This window comes from Equus asinus, chromosome 10 (genome assembly GCF_041296235.1).
Source record: "Equus asinus isolate D_3611 breed Donkey chromosome 10, EquAss-T2T_v2, whole genome shotgun sequence".
Classification (NCBI taxonomy): domain Eukaryota; kingdom Metazoa; phylum Chordata; class Mammalia; order Perissodactyla; family Equidae; genus Equus; species Equus asinus.
In genome coordinates, this window is record NC_091799.1 from 23,935,831 (window position 1) to 23,956,989 (window position 21,159).

Here is a 21,159-nt window from a genome sequence, read left to right on the forward strand (position 1 = left end):
TTGTGAGGATTCTGGGAGGATGCTGGGAAAGCTCTTCCACACCGGTCAGCAGGCGGCAGGAAGGCCACGCATATCTAGAACTCCCTTGAGCGTCTCCGTCGCTCCCTTGACTCCTGCAGCTCTGCCCCTCTCACCCTCCCACCCCTGCAAGAAGGCTCTGAGACCACCCAGCCCACATCTCCCTTCACAGGAGGGAAATGGGGACCAGTGAGCGGAGACTGTAGAAATACCCACTCCCAGTGGTCGTGGTTGAGGTGGGGGTGTGGGGGGAGTCGAGGCCCTGTCCCTGATGCCTGGATCCCAAAGGCTGAATTCCGGATAGGGAGTGACTTTGGGGGGCAGAAAGTCAGGAAAAACACATGCTCTGGAGTCACACCGACCAGGTTCAAATCTGGCTCAGCCACAGACCAGCTGGATGAACTCGGGCAAGTGAACCTGCAGCTCTGGGTCTCAGTTTCTCACCTGTGAACGTCCTTCCAGGACTGGTGTGAGGTTTCCATGAAATGAGGTTAAGCATCCAGCACCCAGGAGGCCCTGTGGTCACCGTAGTGACTAACACTGACCAACGGAGGCCAGAGGCTGAGGTGAGCCCGGAGGCCAGGGGAAGGGACCCTGTGGCACCATAGCAGCTGCCACTCCTGAGCTCAGCGTGGCGGGGCCTCTGAGTTCTTCCTGGGCAAGGCTGTGGTTTCAGAGTGAGAGAGAGTGTGGGGGCAAAGTCCAGCAACCAGGTTGGAGGATGGCCCAGGGGTAGGCGAGAGTGGAGTCTGCTTTCAAAGTGCAGGATTCTAGGGGCAGCCCGGTGGCACAGTGGTTAAGTTTGCCTGTTCCGCTTCGGTGGCCCAGGGTTCGCCGGTTCGAATCCCAAGCATGGACCTACGCACCACTTATCAAGCCATGCGGCGGCATGCTGCGGCAGGTGTCCCACATATAAAATAGAGGAAGATGGGCATAGATGTTAGGTCAGGGCCAGTCTTCCTCAGCAAAAAGAGGAGGATTGGCGGCAGATGTTAGCTGAGGGCTAAGCTTCCTCAAAAAAGTTAAATTAAAAAAAAAATTGTGGGCTTCTGAGGCTGGTGTCTGCCGGTCAGGTTGGCTCAGGTCAGTGGCTGCCAACCTGGCCTGGGTCTTAACCTGGAGCCATTCTGGTACCTGCCTCAGCCACAGGCTCTTCAAAGGGAACTCCCACCCTGGTGACCCCAGACCCCCCACAAAGGGTGAACCCTGGCTCCAAGGACACCTTCTGTTAGTGACCTGGGCAGCTTGGCTTAAAAAGACGAACAGGACCAAACCGATCTTCCCCTCTGAGTTTTGGAACTGGGAAACGAAGAGAAGAGAGAATTTGCAGCAGGCCAGGTGACCACCTGTTGCAGCTTGCCCAGAACTTTCCTGATTTTAGCACTGAAACTCCTGCATCCCAGGAAACGGACACAGTTGGTCAACCCAGCAGTGGGAGCAAACGCTAAAAAAATGTGAGTAAAGGCTATGAATGCAGATGAGAACAACAGCTTACTGAGTGTCCACTGTGTGCCAGGCTCTGTGCTAAATTTTCTTCTTGTTAAGATCATATTTTTTTTTACTTAAAAAATTTTTTAAATTTACTATTTTAAACATTTTTAAGTGTACAGTTCAATGGTATTAAGTACACTCGTACTGTTGTGCAACGATCACCATTATCCACTTCCCGAACTTTCTCATCATCTCAGATAGAAACTCTGTACCCTTTCAATGGTAACTACCCATTTCCCCCGGCCTCTGCTCCTGGTAACCTCTCTTCTGCTTCCCGTCTCTATGAATTTGCCTGTTCTAGGTACCTCATATAAGTGGCATCACATGATATTTGTCCTTTTGAGTCTGGCTTATTTCACTCACTATAGTGTTCCCAAGGATCATCCATGTTGTCACATGTCAGAATTCCATTCCTTTTTAATTAAGGCTGAATAATATTCCATTGTACGGATGGACCACATTTTGTCTATCTATTCATCCGTTGGTGGAGATTGTGTTGTTTCCACTTGTTAACTATTGTGAATAATGCTGCTTTGAATGTTGGAGTGCAGACATTGGTCCCCGCTTTCAGTTCTTCGGGGTGTGACCCTAGAGTGGAATTCTGGGTCATATGCTAATTCTATGTTTAACTTTTTGAGGAGCCGCCAGACTGTTTTCCACAGCGGCTTGTGCTCAGTATTCTTAGTGCCTTATCTCATGAAGCTCTGGCAGTTGCCATCCAGGAGGCTGGCCGTGCCATTGACCCCCACTTCTCAGGGGAGGATACTGAGATCCAGACAGATGAGGTAAAATGTCCCATGTCCCTCCGCTAAGAAGCTCAGAGCCAAGATTCAAGCTCAGGTGCACTGACTCCATGAGCCCGTGCCACCTAGCCCTGGGTCGGCCTCGATCTCCGTCTCATCAAAGGGGGACTTAGCACAGACAGGAGAGGAGAGATGCAAGGGAGGAACAAGGACCCACAGCCCTGCAGGGCCACCTCAGCCCCCACAAGCTCCCCAGCTCTGCTTCCTGTGAGGCCAGTAATACTGGGCTTCCTGGACGGAACAAACATATCTGTGTTTGCATAGCATTCTCTTTTCTTGCCATAGATCCCCTATTTTCCTTCAGAAATTACTAAAATTTCAGTTCACATGATTGGGTTGACTGGAAGTGGGTGTGGGACCCAGGCCTAGCCAATAGTGTGATTCTTTCCCCCGGCCACGGTGGTTGGTTCAGAGATGGACATGTGACCTAAGCTGGCCCAATGACACCTGAGCCTGGCGTGACTTTGGTTAGAGCTGATGGGAAGAGAGAAAGGTTCTGCTCACTGGGATGCTGGGAGGGTGGAACTGAGCCAGATGTGCTGCAGCCATCTTGTTCCCTGTGGGGGACACTGCCTGAGAATGGAGCCAGCAGGGAGAGGAGGAGATGGGGGCGCAAGACTGAGTCCTGGTGCCGGTGTTTGAATCTCTGGATCCAGCTGTACTTGAAGTCAGCTCTGAGCCAGTCCCTCCTCCTCTTCCTTCTTATACTTGAGGTTGACTTGGGGTTTTTGTCATTTGCATCGTAGAGGGCCTTGATTTGCTTGATCTTGGGGTATCAAGAGGTTCTCAGCCCCTCCTGTGTGGGTGTCATGAACTTCCCCTCGGTAAGCTGGTCTGAGCAGGCCTCTGTTCGTTTCAACCAAATCAGCTGCAGCAAAACAGAGAGGCCCTCGGCACAGCCTGGAAGGAACGTAGAACCCAAGAAACTGACTCAGTGGTGGAGGGCTTGGACCCTCAGAGGAGCCTGGCACAGCATCAGAGGACAAGGCCACCCAGGCAGGGTTCCAAACTCATCCATTTCAGGGAGGAGCCCTGGAAGGCAGATGAGTGGGACTCAGCTTTTCCCACAAGCTCAGGGCTTAGGAGAGAGATTCCAGCCCCTGGAGGACAGACCAGGAGCAAGGCTTCCAGGGAGAGCACAGGCCCAAAGCACTCACAACCCGGCTGTAATTAAACCCTACGGAGGGGAACCAACTTTCCTGACAGTCTGGACATCTCCAGGGCCCAGGCCAGGACAGCATGGTCTTGGCCCCATCAGAAGAGTGGTCCCATCTTTGGATTGGGTGTGATGCCCCATGAAGTGGCTTGTGGGGAGGCTGTGACGGAGGACGTCACTCATCTTCTCCACTCTATCTTCTTCCTCTGGGACCCCTCACCCAGTCTGGGAGCAACTTATTTTTATCTTAGTACCTAAGTCATGCTTCTCCTGAATAATTGGTTTGTCTTCATTCGTAGACTTTGGGGATTGTGTAAATGGCTGCATTTCCCTTTTTGTGCCACCTGCAAGGTGGCTTAGAGCTGAGGTGTGGCCTCCATAGCAAGAGTATAGTGGGAAGGGAACCCAGCCCCCTCACATTAAGAGAACTTCGGGGCCGGCCCCGTGGCATAGTGGTTAAGTTTGTGCACTCCACTTCAGCGGCTGGGGGCTCACCGGTTCAGATCCAGGGCATGGACCTACACACCACTCATCAAGCCATGCTGTGGCAGCATCCCACATAGAAGAACTAGAAGGACCTACAACTAGTATATAGAACCAGGATATGTACCAGGGCTTTAGGGCTTTGGGGCTTTGGGAAGAAAAAAAAAGAGGATTGGCAGCTGATGTTAGCTCAGGGCCAATCTTCCTCACCAAAAATTATACCTAAAAATAAAAAAGAGAACTTCATACCTTATATCCCAAAAGTTAAAAACCCAACTAGCAGAATTATCCTTAATGGGTTTTCCTTCAAAATTATACTCCCGTTTTTTTTTTTTTGAAAGATTACTGTCTTTTCAAATGTATATCTGAATCTTTTTTCCTGTGAATATCTTATCTTATTTATTGTGACTCTCCTTTCTAAAATGTATGCCTTGAATCACTTTTCAAGTCTGCATGGTAAGGCTTTCCCTCTCCTTGCACATCCCAACACGATTTCTGGAAGGAGGTGGTGAAGGGGTGTGTGTGTGCGTTTCGTGCGTGAAATTGTGCATTGTACCCGTGTATAACCTGTAAAACTGATGGAGTGAGAACTAAGATGAGTTCTCAGCTGGCCATGGCTCGTGGATGCTCCCCTCATTTCTTTGTGCCTTGAGTAGATGATAAAAGGCATCTTCAAAATTTCCTAATTTCCACTGCAGGAGATCCTTACAGTCTATACTTTAACTTCATCCCTGGCTCCTTTGTGCTCCTGTCCTTGTGTTTCTTTCTTCTTTTTCCACACTCTTATTTTCTGCTCTGGTTGTATGTTATGCATCCTTGGAATGCCTGAGATGCTTTCTGCAGCAGGGCAGTGAGCAAATCAACCCGCCTGCCTACACCCAGGCTGCAGGACTCTCCACCCTGGCCCCTTGTTCTTCCAGCACCAGCCAGCAGGTGGCACTAGGATGCTCCCAAATGTCATGCCAGGGTCAGGGCCAGGGCGACCTCAGGTAGTGGGTGGACAGTAGCTACAGATGGAGACATTGGGGACTGTAGAGAAAGGGGCTAGGGCAGAAGGAAGCTAAGAAATGGCAGCATCAGAGTCCCGCAGGCTGGAGGGATCCTCAGGCCTCCTGGGCTAATTAATGTTGGATAAGTATTCTAGGTCAATGTCAGGAATAAATGAGAGAATAGATGGAATGTGCTCCATGTCTGGCACACAGTAGGTGCTCAGGAAATATTGGGACCCTCCTTCCCCATGTTGTCCTGGAGGAATGCGCAGCTTCGTTCCTTAAAGGACCAGGGTCTGGGGTCCAACCCAGGACCATGCTGCCACCACTGCGTTTCTTCCCTGGCATTGTGAGCCCCTCTCTCTGCAGGACAGAGCCCTGCTGGACAAGGCCGAGCCTTGTCTGTTGTAGCTGCTTCTTCCATGGTGCAATGCAGGGAGTGGGAAGAGGAGGTTGGAATAGCTGCAGCTGGTCCCACTTCCCCTTGGTCTCTGGTTCTTCTCCCCAAAGAGAAAGCCAGCATGAGGGGCACTTTGCCAGGAGCCTGCACCATCCCCAGCAGTGAGCCTCAGCAGAAAAACAACAGACAGAAACCGAAAACCTCAGTTTGCAATGACTGCTCTGGTTAAAATTCTAGACTTTGGTGTCAGGCATCTGGGTGCTGCTGCTCACTGATGTTCTGAGGTTGGGTAAATAAATCTCTCCAAGACTCAGTTTTCCACATCTGTAAAATGGGGAGAGGATGCCTACCTCATAGAATGGTTGTGAAGATTCAGTGAATTCATGTGAGTAACGTGCTCAGCCCGCCACCTGGGCTCCAGTTCTGAGCAATGCTGCCTATCACTATTGCTCTTTCTTGGAGGGACCAGATGAAAGCAACTTGGCCCCTCGGTTTTCTTACTTGCAAAATGGATCTATGGACAACTCCCTTCCTGGACTGTTGGGAGGATTAAGGGAGCCAGCTGGTGTACAGCCCCTGGGACAGTGGCCAGCAACCAGAAGATGCCCTGTCACCGTGGGCTGGTTTGGAATCCTAAGAACTGGGTAGGGAAGGAAGCACTCATTCTAATCCCATGTACAACATCCTCTCTAAGTGGGTACCCTACGAATGCTTCCAGTGATGGGGGAGTCTCCACCTCCGAAGGAGCCCTGCGCCTTCTAGCCCTGCTCAGTTCTGGCCACAACAATGCCCTTTCTACGTAGGGCCACGATTCATCTCCCAGAGTTTTCCAGCCGAGAGTTGAACGTATTCCAAACCTCGATCTCCTGGGGGCCATCACTAACTTCTCACTTCCCTCCCCCATGACTTCTGCTAAATGGATTAGTCCTCCAACCTTAGCAAAATTAGATTCTGGATCTGGCAAACAAGAGGAGGTGGCGTGCAGCTGCAGTTTTCCTGTAGTTTAGGAGGGCAATTAACTGCTTCCATGCCAGGGCTGGGAGTGTCCTGTAAGGTCAGTGATCAATGTGAGAGGCTGCTCCTGCTGGGACTGGTGACATCCACATTCAGTGCTCCTCTTCATGGAGCCACTGTTCATGTTGTCATGGCTGCCTGATTTCCAGAGCAGCATCCACTGGCTGCAGATGGGGAAAATGAGGCTCAGAGGGTAAGTGGCCAAACTGGGAGCTCTGCCTGTAGATGAGTTTCTTCATTCATTCAGATATTCTCTGAGCCCTTGCTCTGTGCCAGGCACTGTGCTGGGTGCTAAGGATATGAAATGGACAAGACAAAGATATGAATTTCTGCTAGGCTGGTGGTAAAGGTAAATAAAAAAGAGGCACAAGAGGGGAAATAATTAATTCTCACTGGGAGCTGGACAGACGCCTTGTTCATCTGTCCTTCTGTCCATTCCACAAACATGTATTGAGGGCCTCGAAGCAAGGGTCCCCAGAATTCAGGGATCCCAGAATCAGGACCCAGTGGCAGACCTAGATGTTAGTTACTTTTGCTGCCCAGCATCTTCTCTCTTCCTGGGGCAAAAGTACCCTGATGTGGCTTTGGGGGAACTTGTGCCCCAGCCCGTGTGTTTCATAGTCACAAACTCCATCTCCTTTTTGGGGGGTGGAACATGTGATCTGGGCTGAACCCATCAGTACTTTCCGTGATTCTGGCCATGATCAGTTCAGGGATGACCCATGACCTAAGTCAGACTAATCAGGACCAATAGGGCTTGATGCCAGGATTTTGGTTTGAGATACAGAGGAAGAGCACTGTCCCTTCCACTGGACTTGGTGTTGAAGTGATGGGAGCTACTGGGGGTCACCCTAGAGAGCTGGAGAATGGAGCCAACCCAGGTGAAGGAGGCAGGCACCAGTGACCCTGGGGACATTGGAAGCTCGATGCTCATGGTTGGGCTCCACTGAAAGGTGATTGAAGGATGTGCAGACCTGTCATCATCATCAGTGGAAGTCCATACTCTGGGGATTAGTTTCTTCCTCCAAGAAGAAACTGATGCCCTTAAACTTGTGGGTATAGTCATCTATACCTATAAGACCTGGGGAACAACTGCTCTGTGTCCAGACTTCCAACCATTCCTGGTCCATCCAAGACCTGGGCCTCTTGGGGATTCTTCAGGACACATCTGGCTCCCTCCTCCTCCTTATGCCCTCTGCAGACACTTGAGGTTGTAGCCATGAATTTGCTTGCCACTTCTCTATTAGCATCTCATCTTCCAAAGATTTGTTGAAATCTTTTTTCTGCTGGTGCCTCCTCTCCTGGCATCTTTGTCATCATGGGCTGGCTTATCCTTGCTTTATTCCTTCACTGTCAGTTTGGTGGGGTCTGGGGAAGGAGAGGATGACTGGTGGATTAACCATGTCTCAGTGGCTCACAGCCAAAGTCCAGGAAAGAGTTGTGTCTACCTCTCACTGTTTCATTGACCCTTCCCACCTGCCTTCTGCCCCCACCACTCCACTGAAACGCCCCTCCTCAGGTCTCTAGTAGCCAAATCCACCAGGCTACTTTTTGCCCTCACATGACTTGATGTCTTGCTAGTGCTTGACGCCTTCGAACTCTCTCTCTTTCTTCCCACTCTGTCCTGCCTTAGCTTCTGGGGGTGGGGGTGGGGGGCACAGTGTCGTGAAGACCTTTCCTGTGTTTCTCCAAACCTCTGGCCTCAGCCTCTGTGTCTAATTTGCTGGCTTCTCTTCCTTCCACTTCCCCTAAGCTATTGCTAGTTCTCAGGGTTCATTCTCAGTCTCCTTCCCTTCTACTCTTTCCCTGAGCACGTTCTTCCATTCCCAAGCTTCCAGTGGTTTCGCTCCAAAAGCTTACCACTGCCAAATGCAGACCTCCAGCCCTGGGCTCTCAGCTGAATTCCAGACCCCCATCTCCAGCTATCTCCTGGACATCTCTTCTAGGATGGTCTCATGTCGAAAGCTGGACTTGGCTTCTCTCTCCTCCAAAACCTGCCTCTCTCCCTTTGCTCCTAGCTCAGGAAAGGTCACCACCGTCTGTCTAGTTGCCCAGAAAGTTGGATGTCATCCTGATGCCCTGTTTTCTCAATTTCCACATTCAGTTTATCACCAAGGCCCATCACCTTACCTCTTTAATAAATCCCTATCTGTCCACCCACTCTTCATCGCTATAGCTTCCCTCTTGGCTGGTCTCCTTTCCTTCTTCAGTCCTGCCCTGTTCAGTCCGCACTGTGCCCACCTCCTGTTAAAATGTAAATATGATCATGTCATCCCCCTTCTGCAAAGCCTCTGATGGCTCCCCACTACCTAGGAATTAAGTCCAATTGCTCCCAAGTCTGGAATTGCCAGATTTAGCAAACAAAAATACAGGAAGCCCAGTGAAATTTGAATTTCAGATAATCAATGAATCTTTTTTTATGGTTTAACTATGTCCCATGCTATATCTGACACCTGGACCTTTCCACCTGGACCCCAGCCTCATTTCTTGCTATGCTATGTTTCACATCTGACATTTGGGACCAACTGAACAGCTTGAAACCCCCACAATGGATCAGACATTTCCTCATCAACAGGCTCTTCTTACTGCTTTCCCTCCTCAGAAGGACCTGGCCAACTTCTGCTCATCTCTTTGGCCTCGGCACACAGTGGCTCCCTCCTCCCAGAAGCCTCTGTGCTCCCTCATAATGGATTGGGCTCCTTTCCTGGGGACCAGAGGCCCCTGTGTTTCCCTAGATGGCATCACTTCACCCTCTGTATTGTCACATCAGACAAGGAGTCGCCAGCAACTCTGCAACTTTCCCTGGCCCGCATCTGGCCCAGCCTGCGTGGCTTCATCCAGCTGGCTGCTCCCAAGGGCCCAGAGCTTGGCCAAGGCCCAACTTTCTTCTTGCTCTCTTGGCCTGGGTCCCAGTCTGACGCTTCACACCCCCTCGTCGCCTGAGTTCCCAGGAAAAGTGGCCTCCACCCCTAGCCCCCTGCCCAGGGCCAGATTACAAAATGCTGAGACAATGGAGGCTCCCAGCCAAATTTCCATGAAGCCTGCCGCTAAATCCCCCACAGCATCTGCCTGTACATCTGGGGACAGATGCTGGCAGCTGAGGCCACACAGAGCATGGCTCTCTCACACTGGGGAGGCCTGGTCTTTGTGGGGAAGGGGTAGAGGGGAGGAGCTCAGACCTAAAGTTAGGACCCTTAGGTTTGAATCCCAGCCCTGCATCTTTCTAGCTGCCTGGAGACTGGGCAAATGAGCACCCCTCTTGAACCTCAGTTTTCTTGTCTGTGAAATGGGGATGATAATGCTTATCTCAGAGGGTGTGCTATCAAAGAAGAGTGCCTAACACATCAAGGGTGTACAGCAGCCAACAGAATGCTGGCTCTGACCTTCGCTTGCCTTTCTGGAGGCTGGTGGTAGCAAAACCTGGGGACCAGAGCTCTCCTGGTGGGTTTCTTCCAGAATCCGTAACCAGGCCCAAGCAGCTTTATTCAGATAGGAGAGGAGGAGGTTGTCAGACCCCACTCTCCACCCCCAGCACAGGCTCCAGACAGCATCTCCACTGTGAAAACGACCTCTCACCCAGCAGCCCAGGTGAACGCAGTCGAGTTGAGAAGTCAAGCTAAAGGTGAAGATGACTAATAGGGACAAAACAAAGAAAGGAAGGAGAGCACTGGGCCAGGACGTGGAAAAGCTGGGGCCTCCCCCCTCCTCAAGGCCGGCCCCTCCACCCCTCCTCTCTGCCCCAGCACCTTCAGCCCCCCTGCACTGTCACTGCCGCAGGGCAGGCTGTGCTGACCCCCCAGCTCAGTGGCTCGGGTTCCTTCCTAGACATTCCTGGGGCATTTTGACCCCTCTCACCATTTATAGCATTTATTTACTGAGGCAATGATCGGTCTAGTCTCTGCCTCGCCCTCCAAACTGTAAGTGCTCCAAGGGCAGTCTGTTTGCAAATAACAGTAACCAAAAATGTTTAGGATGACATTTACTAAGTGTTTAAAAAATATGATATACATACGAACAGACTTCCAGTGCCAACTTGGACGTGGAAAGAGCTCAGAAGTCATCCCTTCCATTCTCATAATAAGAAAAAGCTGAGTAAACTGCAAATCTGAGATCCATTTGAGAATTGAGGTCACAGGGCAAACTCCACCCTAAAAACCGGCGCTACAGGGATTACAGAGAAACTGCCCCATTAGCTTCCGTGGGGTCGGGGCAGAAGCAGAAACTGCTGGAGCCGCTGGTGTCGTAACCAGCAGGAACGCTTCTGGTGGTAATTGATAGATTGCTGGAGGTTCAGTGTGGACTAGATTGAGAGTTAAAAATTCCTAGGGGCCCTATAAAGGAAAACCCCAGTTCTTCCCAACTGTGTTTCTTTCCCATGTGTCTCCTTTACTACTCACACAGAACACTTCACTTCTGACACTTCTGGTCACCAAATGTGTGGAGGCTGTTCCCCACACCAAGCAATTCTCCCTGACACCAGCTGGGTGTCCTACAATTCAACTCAATTCTCATGCTATCTACCTAGAGATAGCATCAGATCCCACAGCTTAAGGGCTCAGTCCTACAAGACTGCCCCGCCCCTACATCAGATGTCAATCACGAGCCCAGATTGTCACCTGTACTCTGACTGAGTATATACGGCTATAGATTGAGGGTTCCACTAACCTCCTCCTTGGACTTCAGACATCAGTCGCAAGTCTAGGTTGTTACCTGTACTTCTAAAGAACTGGCTACGAATCAGAGATTCCCAGGACCCCTTCCTTGGGTTCGATTAATTTGCTAGAGTGGCTCACAGCACTCAAACATTTAACATATGTTTACCTGTTTATTATAAAGGCTATGATACAGAATACAGATGAATATCCAGATGGAAGAGGTATATAGGGCAAGGTGCGTGGGGAGAGGTGGGGAGTTTCCACGCCTTCTCTGGTTGTGTCACTCTCTCGGCCCCCCCCACATGTTCACCAACCCAGAAGCTCTCCAAACCCTATACTGCTGGGATTTTTTGGAGGTTTCCTCATGTAGGCAGGATCAATTATAAGCTCCACTTCCAGCTCCTCTCCCCTACAAAGAAAGGACAGGGACTGAAAATTCCAAGCTTCTAATCATGACCTGCTCTTTCCAGTAACCAGCCGTCATCCAGGAGCCATCCTGGAAGCTTATCCAGAGTTGCCTCATTAGAACAAAAGACATTTCTATCACCCAGGAAATTCCAAGGGTTTCAAGAGCCCTGTGCCAGGAACAGAGGTCAAAGACCCATATCAGAACAAAAGATGCTCCTAGAGTTCTTATCGCTTAAGAAATTACAAAGGTTTTAGGAGCTCTGTGCCAGGAACCGGCGGCAAAGACCAATATATATGTTCCATTATCTCACAGATCTAGTCTTACAGTGCCCCCACATGTTTGTGGGTTTCATCTCCAGAAGGCTGCCAGGTTCTCCTCAAAAAGACTGGAGAGAAATCACTTTATGTTTCCTGTGGGGGGCGGGGGGAGGACGGGATGATGACGGGGGCGGGGGAGGGGAAGAGTAAGCATTTTGAAATACACCCAGATCCTTGTCTGGAACGAAGGGCTGCCCCAGGAAAAATGCTTTACCAGAGCTTTATCTGATCTGAGTGAAGTGCAGTTGGACAACTCCAACCTCCTCCAGCCTTCCTGTCTCACACAGGGGTGGGAGGAGACCGAAGAAATGCTCCCAAAGGTCACAGCCCAGGGACTCAGACCCACTAAAAACAAACAAAATAAAAAAGAATTATAATTTAATCCTGAGTTATAAAATGTCCCCTCCCTAACCACTTGCCACCACATCAACAGGTATAATAACTGTAGATTACAATTGAGAGAGCTGCAGGCCAAAGAGGCTATTTAAGAAAGAATTCTTAGGAAAAAACAAAGGCAGCAGGAGAGAAAACCCAACAAGGTACTAGAAGAAACTGAAGCCTTTGGCAAGACAGCTGCAGCAAGTGTTACAGCCAGTCCAGCTTCTAGCCAGATTAACACAAAACCTCACACTTGAAGCCTGATTACCTCACTTCCTAGGACCACATACATCATGGCCAGCTTTCCACAAAAAATTACAAGAAATACTAAACGCACACAAACACACGCAAATAGAGTGTGAAGAGACAAAGCAAGCACCAGGAGAAGAGGCAGATATAATACAGATTTTAGAATTATCAGATAAAGGATTTAAACTCATTACGATTAATATGTTAAGGGCTGTAATGGAAAAAGTAGGCAGCACTCAAGAACAGATGGGTAATGTGAGAAGAGATGGAAACTCTAGGAAAGAATCATAAGGAAATGTTAGAGAGCAAAAACACTGTAACAGAAATGAAAAATACCTTTGATAGGCTCCCCAATAGACTAGACCCAGACAAGTAAAGAATCAGTGAGCTTGAAGATACATCAATAGAGATGTTCCAAACTGAAATGCAAAGAGAAAAAAGAACGAAAAAAAAGGGGAGGCGGGAACAAGATATCCAAAACCTGTGGGACAATTACAACAGGTGTAACATGTGTGTAATGGGAATACTAGAAGAAAAAGAAAGGAACAGAAGAAATTTTAGAAGTAATAATGGCTGAGAATTTTCCAAAATTAATGACAGACTCCAAACCACAGATCCAGGAAGCTCAGAGAACATCAAACAGATAAATGCCAAAAAATTGACACCTAGGCAAGTCATATTCAAACTGCAGAAAACCAAAGACAGAGAAAATCTTGAAAAAAGCCAACAATCACCCCTAAGAGAGAACTGAAAACTGGATAAAAAGAACCCCTGCAACAAGGGACAGTCCTGACTGAGGTGAAAGAGGCAGAAATTCCTTTCTGGGGAGAAAACAGCCACCTTCGCAAGCCATGGCATTTCACAGCTCACCGGGACCAATCCTAGGTACGCAGTCTTCCCTGGAGGAGAGAGGTACCTGAGCAAGGGAGCCTTCCCACTATAAACACCCTTTGGACTAAACACAACTGAGATAAGTGTCATGATATATCCAGCTTTGCTGGCTATTAACAACAATGGGGAATACCCTCAGAAAAGCTATCAGACATAAGGGGGAAAAAGCCAGCTCTTAAAGGGCCCAGACACAAATTTACCCATTTTGGAAAACAACCTAAAATCACCAGAAAAAAAGGTGCGCTGTCCTTTGGTAAAAAAGAGACTTGCCTGATCTGCTGTGGGTGCATCTCAGTGAGAGGTGAGACCTCTCCAGGGACTGAGACATTGGCAGCAGCCATTACCATGACCTAGTACAGGTGTGCTGACACAGACACTGGCAGACACCATTGGAGTTTTTCACCTGGCCTGTCACCCAGGGGCTGCCCTGCCCACTACAGCACTAATTTAATCCAGCTCACCCAGGGCAGAGAGCCTGCCCTAGGGGCTGACCCCACCCAACAGCAAGCCATCAGGCAACTTGTGGGCCTGCATAGGCTGGGTGCCTGGATCCTCTGCACCTGGGGAGTGGGTCTGCCTCTGCAGAGCAGGGCATGCGCGAGGAGTGGGTGTGTGTAGGACTTTGATGAAGTGTGTGGGGCCTCTGCACTGGGGTGACTGACTATGCTTCAGGGTGTCAGGGCGCACATACAGGGCAGGACTGTGTTGACAGTGTGGGTGACCCTGAGGGTAGTGGGGCTTGTCAGCTGCAGAAGACTTGTGCTTCTCAAAAAGCCACATAGGGGATCAGTCCCACCTTCCAAAACTGAAACAATTGGTTACTCCCATGTCTTGGGCCTGCCCCGCTCAACTGCAATCCTGAGAGAGCTGACGAGAGCCTTGTAGGCCAGAGGCCTACTGCAATTGTAAGCCCCTGAACCTAGCAACCAGCCACACTGGGGGCCTACTCACTTAACAGAAAACTGCAACAGGAATGTGCTGTTAGATCTTGCAGCCAACTGTGGCCAGGGCTCCCCATGCCTGATAAAGTGACTGAAGAGCACATAACAGCCCCATGCAGCTGAGCATTACAACAAGCCAGCTGCGGGGACAGCCTAGCCTCCCCAGGCACTTGCAGTAACAGCAACCCTGCCACAACAGAAGGACACACATAGCCCACACAGGGGTCACTCCAGGAACACGTGGAACCGGTGACAAGAGGAAAGCTCACTGCTGGGCCTCATAAGGCATCTCTTACATAAGGCTACCTCTCCAAGATCAGGAGACATAGCTCAGCCACCTAATACATAGATAGAAGCACAGAGAAAGAGAAAAAATGAAGAGACAAAGGAATATGTTCCAAGTAAGAGAATAGGACAAAATTCCAGAAAAAGAACTAAATGAAACAGAAATAAGCAATCTCCCTGACAAGGAGTTCAAACAAAAATTCATAAGGATGCTCACTAATCTTGGGAGAAGATTGGATGAACACAGCGAGAATGTCAACCAAGAACTGGAAAATATGAAAAAGAAACAATCAGAAATGAAGAATACAGAGGGTCTGCCCCATGGCCAAGTGGTTAAGTTCGTGCACTCCACTTCAGTGGCCCAGGGTTCAGATCCTGGGCACGGACATGGCACCACTTGCTAGGCCATGTTGAGGCAGCATCCCACATGCCACAACTAGAGGGACCCAGAACTAAAATATACAACTATGTACTGGGGGGATTTGGGGAGACAAAAGCAGGTAAAAAAATGAAGATTGGCAACAGTTGTTAGCTCAGGTGCCAATCTTTAAAAAAAAAAGAGAGAGATGAAAAATACAATACTGGAAATGAAAAATTCACTAGAGGGACTCAATAGCAGAGTAGATGATAAAGAAGAATGGATCAGCAAGCTGGATGAAAGACTAGAGGAAATCACTCAAGCTGAACAGATAAAAGAAAAAAGAATTAGACAGAATAAGAACAGTCTAAGGGAACTCTGGGACAATATCAAGCGCACTAACATTTGTATTATAGGTGTCCCAGAAGGAGAAGAGAGAGACAAAGGGGCAGAGATTCTACTTGAAGAAATAACAGCTGAAAACTTTCCTAACCTAAGGAAGGAAACAGACATCTGGGTACAGGAAGCATAGAGAGCACCAAACAAGATAAACCCAAAGAGGCCCACACTAAGACACATTATAATTAAAATGTCAAGAATTAAAGATAAAGAAAGAATCCTAAAAGCCACAAGAGAAAGGCAACAACGTATATACAAAGGAAACCCCATAAGGCCATCAGCTGACTTCTCAGCGGAAACCTTAGAGGTTAGAAGGGAGTGGCAAGATATATTTAAAGTGCTAAAGGGAAAAAACCTACAGCCGAGAATACTCTACCCAGAAAGGTTATCATTCAGAATGGAAGGAGAGATAAAGATTTTCTCAGACAAGCAAAAATTAAAGGAGTTTATCACCAAGAAACCAGTTTTACAAGAAATGCTAAAGGGATTTATTTAACTGGGAAAGAGAAGACCACAAATAGGAATGAGAAAATTATCCAAAAAAAAATAAAAAGGCAAGACAATTACTTGTAAAGGCAAAAATACAGTAAAGCATGCAGATCAACCATCTATGAAGATAATCTGAAGGTCAAAAGACAAAAGTACTAAAATTAATTATTTCCATGATAAGAGGGTAATTGATACACACACACACACACACAAAAGAGGTTAGATATGATATCAAAAACATAAAATGAGGGAGGAAGGGAGTAAAAGAGTAGAGCTTTTAGAAAAAGGTCAAAATAAAGAGACCATCAACTCAATAAAGATTGCCAAATACATAGAATATTATGTATGAACCTCTTGCTAATCACAAACCAGAAACATAATATAAATACACAAAAAAATTAACAGAAAGGAACCCAAACATAATAGTAAAGAAAGCCATCAAACTACTAGGTAAGAGAGCAAGAGAAGAAGAAAGAAACAGAGAACTACTAAAACACCCAGAAAAAAAGTAACAAAATGGTAACAAGTACCTACTCATCAATAGCTACATTAAATGTCAATGGACTAAATGTTCCAATCAAAATGCATAGGGTGGCCAACTGGATAAAAAAATGAGACGCACATATATGCTGCATACAAGAGACATACTTCAGACTTAAAGGCACTCACAAACTCAAAGCAAAGGGATGGAAAAAGATATTCCATGCAAATGTCAATGAAAAGAAAGCTGGGGTAGCAATACTAATATCAGACAAAATAGACTTTAAAACAAAAACTGTAACAAGAGACAAAGAAGGATACTACATCATGATAAAGGGAACCATCCAACAAGAGGATATAGCACTTGTAAATATCTATGCACCCAACATAGGAGCACCTAAATATATAAAACAATTATTAACGGACATAAAAGAAGAAATAAACAGTACACAATACTACTAGGGGACTTTGACACTCCACTTGCACCAATGGATAGATCATCCAAACAGAAGATCAATAAGGAAACATTGGCTTTAAATGACACATTACACCAGATGGGCTTAATAGATAGATAGATATATAGAACATTCCATCCTAAAACCACAGAATACATATTCTTTTCACAGATACTTGGAACGTTCTCCAGGATTGATGACATATTAAGCCACAAAACAAGTCTCAATAAGTTTAAGAAGGCTGAAATAATACCAAGCATCTTTCTGACCACAAAGGTATGAAACTAGAAATCAACTACAGGAAGAAAATCAGAAAAACCACAAAAATGTGGAGATTAAACAAAATGCTATGGAAAAACGATTGGGTCAATGAAGAAATCAAAGGAGAGATTTAAAAAAATACCTGGAGGGGCTGGCCCGTGGCCGAGTGGTTAAGTTTGCGCTCTCCGCTGCAGGTGGCCCAGTGTTTCGTTGGTTCGAATCCTGGGCGCGGACATGGCACTGCTCATCAAGCCACGCTGAGACAGCGTCCCACATGCCACAACTAGAAGGACCCACAACGAAGAATATACAACTATGTACCGGGGGGCTTTGGGGAGAAAAAGGAAAAAATAAAATCTTTAAAAAAAAAAATACCTGGAGACACGTGACAATGAAAATACAACATGCCAAAATTTATGGGATACTGCACAAGCACTTCTGAGAGGGAAGTTTATAGCAATACAGGCTACTTCAACAAACAAGAAAAATCTCAAATAAACAATCTAACAGTGCACCTAAAAGAACAGGAAAACCAAGAACAAACAATGCCTAAAATCAGTAGAAGTAAGGAAATAATAAAAATCAGAGCAGAAATAAATGAAATTGAGACTAAAAAAAAATTGAAAAAATAAATGAAACCAAGAGCTGATTCTTGGAAAGATAAAGAAAATTGACAAACCTTTAGCTAGACGAACCAAGAAAAAAAGAGAGAAAGCTCACATAAAGTCAAAAATGAAAGAGGAGAAATTATAATGGACACATCAGAAACCAAAAGATTAAAAGAGAATACTATGAAAAACTATACGCCAACAAGTTGGATAATCTAGAAGAAATTGATAAATTCTTAGAATCATACAATCTTCCAAAACTGAGTCAAGAAGAAATAGAGAATTTGAATAGACCAATCACCAGTAAGGAGATTGAAACAGTAATCAAAAACCTCCCCAAAAGTAAAAGTCCAGGACCAGATGGCTTCCCTGGTGAATTCTACCAAACATTCAAAGAAGACTGAATACCCATCCTTCTGAAAGTCTTCCAAAATATTGAAGAGGAGGGGAGGCTTCCTAACTCATTCTATGAAGCCAACATTACCCTGATACCAAAACCAGCCAAGGACAACACAAAAACAGAAAACTCCAGGCCAATACCACTGATGAATATCAATGAAAAAATCCTCAACAAAATACTAGCAAATCAAATACAACAATACATTAAAAAGATCATACACCATGATCAAGTGGGTTTCATTCCAGGGGTGCAGGGATGGTTCAACATCTGCAAATCTATCAACATTATACACCACATTAACAAAATGAAGAATAAAAATCACATGATCATCTCAATAGATGCAGAGAAAGCATTTGACAAGATAAGGCATCCATTTATGATAAAAACTCTAAATAAAATGGGTATAGAAGGAAAGTACTTCAACATAATAAAGGCCATATATGACAAACCCACAGCAAATATCATTCGCAATGGAGAAAAACTGAAAGCTATCCCTCTAAGAACAGGAACCAGACAAGGATGCCCACTGTCACCACGCTTATTTAACATAGTATTGGAAGTCAGAGCCAGAACAATCAGGGAAGAAAAAGAAATAAAAGGGATCCAAATTGGAAAGGAAGAAATGAAACTATCACTATTTGCAGATGACGTGATTTTATATATAGAAAACCCTAAAGAATCCACTAAAAATCTTTTAGAAATAATAAGGTCAAGTTGCAGGATACAAAATCAACATACAAAAATCTGTTGGGTTTCTATACACTAATAACGAAGTAGCCAAAAGAGAGATTAAGACTACAATCCCATTTACACTTGCAACAAAAAGAATACAATACCTGGGAATCAACTTAAGCAAAGAGGTAAAAGATCTGTATGCTGATATCTATAAAACATGGTTGAAAGAAACTGAAGACACCAAGAAATGGAAAGGTATTCCATGCTCTGGGATTGGAAGAATTAACATAGTTAAAATGTCCGTACTTCCTAAAGCAATCTACGGATTCAACGCAATCCCTATCAAAGTTCCAACATTTTTCACAGAAACAGAACAAAGAATCCTAAAATTTACATGGAACAACAAAAGACCCCAAATAGCCAAAGGAATCCTGAGAAAAAAGAACAAAGCTGGAGATATCACACTCCCTGATTTCAAAATATACTGAAAAGCTATAGTAACCAAAACAGCGTGGTACTGGCACAAAAGCAGACACACAATCAATGAAACAGAATCGAGAGCCCAGAAATAAACCCACGCATCTATGGACAGCTAATTTTCAGCAAGAGAGCCAAGAATATACAATGGAGAAAGGAAAGTCTCTTCAATAAATGGTGCTGGGAAAACCAGACAGCCACATGTAAAAGAATGAAAGTAAACCATTATCTTAAACCATACACAAAAATTAACTCAAAATGGATTAAAGACTTAAATGTAAGACATGAAACTTCTAGAAGAAAACATAGGCAGTATGCTCTTTGACATTGGTCTTTGCAGCATATTTTCAAGTACCATTTCTAACCAGGCAAGGGAAACAATAGAAAAAAATAAATAAATGGGACTACATCAAACTAAAAATCTTCTGAACAGCAAAGGAAACCATCGACAAAATTAAAAGACAATCTAACAATTGGGAGAAGATATTTGCAAACCATATATCAGATAAAGGGTTAATATCCAAAATATATAAGGAATTCACATATCTCAACAACAAAAAAACTAACAACCCAATTAAAAAGTGGGCAAAAAATCTACACAGACATTTCTCCAAAGATATACAGATGGCCAACAGGCACACGAAATGGTGTTCAACATCATAAATTATCAGAGAAATGCAAATCAAAACTACAGTGAGGGGCCGGCCCTGTGGCTGAGTGGTTAAGTTCTCACGCTCCACTTTGGTGGCCCAGGGTTTCACTGGTTCAGATCCTGGGTTCGGACATGGCACTGCTCATCAGGCCACATTGAGGCGACATCCCACATGCCACAACTAGAAGGACCCACGACTAAAATATACAACTATGTATTGGGGGGATTTGGGGAGAAAAAGAAAACAAAGGAAGATTGGCAACAGTTGTTATCTCAGGTTCCAATCTTTAAAAAAAAAAAAAACCTACAATGAGATATCACCTCACTCCCATCAGAATGGCTATAATTAACAAGGCAGGAAACAACAAGTGTTGGAGAGGATGTGGAGAGACGGGAACTCTCATATATTGCTGGTAGGAGTGCAGACTTGTGCAACCACTACGGAAAACAGTATGGAGACTCTTCAAAAAATTAAGAATTGAACTACCATACAACCCAGCTATTCCACTGGGTATTTTTCCAAAGAACATGAAAACAAGAGTGTGTAAAAATACATACACTCCTATGTTCATTGCAGCATTGTTCACAACAGCCAAGACTTGGAAGCAACCCAGGTGCCCATCAAGGGACGAATGGATAAAGAAGATGTGGTATATATACACAATGGAATACTACTCAGCCATAAGAAATGATGAAATCCGGCCATTTGTGACAACATGGATGGACCTTGAGGGTATTATGCTAAGTGAAATAACTCAGAGGGAGAAAGTCAAATACCGTATGATCTCACTCATAAGTAGAAGATAAAAACAACAAACAATCACAAAGAGATAAAGATTAGATTGGTGGTTACTGGAGGGGAAGCGGGGAGGGAGGAGGGCAAAAGGGGTGATGAGGCACATGTGTGGTGATGGAATGTAGTTAGTCTTTGGGTGGTGAACATGATGTAATCGACACAGGAATCAAAATGTAATGAAGTACACCTCAACTTTATGTAACGTTATAAACCAATGTTACTGCAATAAAAAACAACAAAACAAAAGAAACCTAAGTAATAATAGCAACAACGTGTTGGGTAATTGTTGCATACGGATAAGTGAAAAAAAATGACAGCAATATTGTAAGGGAAGGGATGGAAGAATTGGGATACAATGTTATAAGGTAGTTTCAAATAGTATTACTTGAAAGCCAACTTAGATTAGTTGTAAATGTATGTTGCAAACTCTAGGGTAACCACTAAAGATGCTTTTTAAATAGCATAAGTGATACACTAAGAGAGGAGAGACCAGGGAACCATATTAAATGCTCAATTAAAACCAGAGAAGTCAGATAAAGAAGGGAAGACTTAAAAAATACATACAAAGAAATATAAAGAAGAAAACAAATATGTCTTATAAATTTGTTTTCCAGACAATCAATGTTAAAA